The sequence below is a fragment of the Charadrius vociferus genome, unplaced genomic scaffold (genome assembly GCF_000708025.1).
Source record: "Charadrius vociferus isolate BGI_N301 unplaced genomic scaffold, ASM70802v2 scaffold14, whole genome shotgun sequence".
Classification (NCBI taxonomy): Eukaryota; Metazoa; Chordata; class Aves; order Charadriiformes; family Charadriidae; genus Charadrius; species Charadrius vociferus.
Window position 1 is genome coordinate 10010784 of NW_009648876.1, and position 4292 is coordinate 10015075.

A 4292-nucleotide genomic window follows, 5' to 3' on the forward strand; every position below is an offset into this window, starting at 1 on the left:
TCCCGGCGCTCTGTCTTCCTCGGCTGCCGTCCTCCTCACGCTAGACCGGGCATTCCCGTCCAGCCGCCTCGATGTTCGTTTTAAAAAGGCACCGTAATTGCTTGCCTTTTCCTTAGCTGCGTTGCCCGCCCTCACACCTCCCTGGGCGCGCAGAAGAGAGCCTCGGATCTTGCACGCTGACCTCCTGGCACCTGGCTGTGGCTCGGTGCGGGATGCAAGGGTGTCTAGAGATCTGATGAGCTGTGGACATTAAAATATTTCAAGGACATTTCCCCCCATTCATCCCAGTTATGTCCCCTGCTAAAATAGGTTAACGGTGTCTAATTAACCACTGCACATTGTCATGCTGCATAAAGATAGCATCCTGGCTGTTCTCTGAGCCCTGCTACTTTATCTCCATTTAGATCTCCATGGTAGTCCATTAAATGAGAAAGAAACCGTTTAACAGAGATGATGTCTACATTAGAACTGCCTTTCACCCTTCAGCACAGAAGCCGAAGGCAGCTCCCAGGCGCCTCAGCTGTACATCAGCTGTGCATGTGGGGGCAGTTTTGGGGTTTAAGCCTCTCTCATTAATGTGGAGGGAGGAGTCCTGCTGGCCAGAACACAGCAAAGACAACACTCAAAAGCAAGATCAGATCTATATCTTCTGCACCAGGACACACAGCTAGGAGGGAAACAGGTATTCTGTACTCCGAGTTAGAGAACATGGGGTTACGTGGGGTCTGTTGGGGTCTTCCTCCCAGTTTCTCAGCTATTCAACACCCTGAAATAGAAAGGGCATCAGCAGCTGGCCAAAGCCAGATAGAATACTCCAGGGTTTTGGGTATGTTTGGGAGCACAGATAGCCTTCCAGTGGAAGAGTTTTAAATGGAGCTGTCTGGGTGATGGGGTCAGTCCATGTTCTTTGGTCCTCCAGATGCAATGAGCTTATCAGAAGAAATGAAAGAAACAGAGGTATCACAGTCTCACAAAGCTGGAGGTGTCTGGTGTATAATACAGCCGACTGAATGCGTTTCTGAGCACTGCTCCCAGGATTTTATTGTTTTGTTTGCCCTTACTTGAGCGAGTGTATGTATAGTTCATACACGTTGTGCACTTTGTAGGCACTTGTTGCAGCCCTCCCTGGGCTGTGCCTCCTGCTGGAGCAAACAAACCAGGGCAGTGCACTTCTTGTTGCTGAGAACGTGAGAAAAGGGTAGGAAGTCTGTCTATGCTGGCTTGAGTTTACAGTCTGGTTTCTTCCATTTCTGCTTTCACTCACCACTAGAAAGCTGTGACCTTGTGGTGAATGAAGAGGATGCTGTGTATCCAGGCCTGGTGTTCCTGAAGGATGAAATGTTGGTCTCAACATGATGCAATTGGTATTGATAAGCTGAGCCAGTTCTTAGGATGGGGTGCTCCATGATGCTTAGAGCAATGTGGTAACTTCACGGAGAATGCCTGTGGGGCTTTCTGTAGCACCTGGAGAACAAGGAGACACACAGGTGACTGGTTCTGCAGGTATCTCCATGTGTAGCTTAACCCTTGGCTAAGCATATAGAATGGACAGAGTTGGAGGTAGGGCACCTTTCAGGATCTGTTAATGACTTTCTTCCCTTACTGCCTTGAAGTAGGGACACAGGGACCTTAGGACACAGTGCACAGCTTGTCTTTTATGTCTGGGTGACTTTGTTAGGTAGGGCCAAATTGGGCCAAAAAAGCAAAACATTAGTCAGGAACTAACCAAAAATATTTTGTGATTTTTTTTTCCAATGTGAAACAAGGAATGTAAAAGTAATTTGGCATGAAACAAAATGAAAGGAAGCCTTCAGGTTCAAGGCTTCATGAAAAAAAGGAAGGAAATAGTAGGCTGGTTGGTATCTTCTTTACATAATAGCTCAGTCATTAAGGCCACCGCAAGTATAAAAACGTGTAACTCCTTCCTGTGCTCCAGAAGTTTTGTACTATACTTCCCAGATAGTTCTCTACCCATGAGCTTATCAACTGGTTTGACATGCAAGTTTCATCAAATAATGCTATTCCAAATCATATATTAATAAACATATCTAGTGCTAGTGACTGGAAGCAGATGTCTCATCTAACCAGAACAACAGTCATTTCTAGCTCCTGCTCCAGTGCCATTGGTATTTAAGTGCTCTGTATAAATCACAGTACTGTCAGCATGAGAGCCTGGCGTCACCCACTGCCACCTTCAGACCCTGTGGCATTGGGACTAGGGTGTTCTCCTGGGAGGGGCGACAGTGGGGCTTTAGCTTGCCCTAGATAAAGGAGTGAACTGTCTTGTTTGATCGGAGCCCAGTGTTCTAACATCCGGGTTCTGGGTCAGATTCTCCCCTCCTGATTTATGAATTTTTTCCCCAAATTACTATTTTTTCCAATATAGTGCAGCTATTTCATAATGAAGTATTTGCTTATTGCCCTGAATAAGTAATTTGCTAACATAACTAGGAGAAGTTGGGAAAGCTTTAAGTCTGGGGACATGAGTGAAGCAGTCTCTGCCTCTAGGACTAACATATGACTGCCTTCCCTGTGGGCCACATGGGTATCTGTCATGACAGGGACCTCAGGAAAAAGAAACAGAAATTGCTTACAGGGGTAGCAGGAGTGACTCTCTCCCGGGAAGTATAAACATGTGGAGTATTTCACTCCTGCCTGGGTACAGGAGATGAGCAAAGATGTAAGAGTGTGAGTACTGAGGAAAAGAGAGTGTTATTTGAGGCTGGACAGTTATCAAGAGTTACAGGATCGTGCTAAGAAGAGGTTAGATTGAACTTCCAGGAAATCATCTCACTGTGCAAGGCTGTGCAAAGCCATCATTTTAGATATTTCAGCTCAGTGAGGGCAATGCCCTGAAGACAGGGTGTGGGAAAAAGTTCTGTGAAGGCAGAAGGAAGGAATAAAATAGGATAAATCTTGCGTCGTCTTTCTATCTCTGTCTTCTCAGATTCTAAACTCCAGTGAGAGCTGGTGATGGGTTCTCTGGAATCATTCCTTTCTTTCTCTATAGTATTGGGGGGGTTCACAAAAAGTGCTTTGCACTACCACTGGGGAGAAGGATGGAGCTGGACAATTGCTCCTCACTGAAAGAGCTCTCTCCTAAATTCCCTGGCTCCATTGCATTTCTGTCTCATGTGATAAATGGAAGGGTGCACATGTAGCTATAAGCCCAGATGCAGATGTCACCTACGCGGCCGCAATTCTGAATATAGCAGTGGATATTACTGGGCTCAGATCACTGATTCAGTGTAATCTTTAGCTTCTCACAAACTTTAAGCTCCAGGGAGAGCAGTGGAGACAAGGAGCTTTCGTCTCCTTACAGCTAGACATCCTCTGTGCCCTGCTCCTTGCTCTTATAAGAGTAGATTATTCACAGAAGAACTAGATGAGGACCATGGCCTGCTAGAACAGAGAGCGGATGAGGAGAAGCCTATCCCATCTCATGGAAGTACTTTGAAAAGAGCAGTGCAAGGCAATAAAATAACTTCTCTTAGGTTTTTGTGTGTCCTGGGACAGTGCATGTGGTAGGGGAGAGCCCCATGTATTCCTTGTCATAGCACCCTGACTTCAAGGGAGGGAGAATATTTATTCTCAACGCATAGAGATGAAACTTCACTCCGCAAAATGGCCAAAGCAATCAGCGAGTGATGGAGTATCTGCTAAAAAGAAACCTGGCATTTAATTAACTTTTCAAAGTGCTGGTTCAGCAACCTCCATGTTTTACATTTTGAATATTGAACAAGCATCCCTAATCGGGACTGAATTACTTCTGGGCTTGCTGGGGTGGAGAGCAAGGGAGCTGCCATTTGCCAGTGCCTCCCCCCCACATTATTATGAACTCCTGTTAACTCAGCCAGATCAACCCTGATTTACTGCAGCGACAGCATGTCTGACCTGAACTTGGCCAGCTCAGGTGGGGCTCCTAACCTACAAAGGCAACCAGATAATACTCGTGCACACCCAGGGGGATGAAGGACCTGCTGATCTCTCAGGGGTAGGTAGACAAAGTATAGCATCTTCTTCACTCTTCAGTGTGCTGACCTCCTTACTCAGGTAAGGCAAGCTTTACCTGCAGCTGATGGCAGAGGGGATGAAAAAGCATCTGAGAAGCTGAAAAATCAGGGAGTATAGCTCTTGCTGTATCTGGACGTGGCTATCTTTTTGGACCCAAATGGTTCTGTTTCAATCTGATGCACTTGGGGACTTTTTGATAACACTGGTTTAATGGTCACTTAGAACTCTTTAAAGGTGTGATGTGTTCTATCGCACCTGGTGTAGGAATTGTTTTGCAC

The 4292-nt window shown here is 46.0% G+C and overlaps 1 protein-coding gene across 1 annotated transcript in view; it reads left to right on the top strand.

Moving 5' to 3' along the window:
• Positions 1 to 4292, top strand: part of IFT43 (intraflagellar transport 43) — a 45174-nt gene that overhangs the window by 23936 nt on the left and 16946 nt on the right. The window lies entirely within an intron of this gene.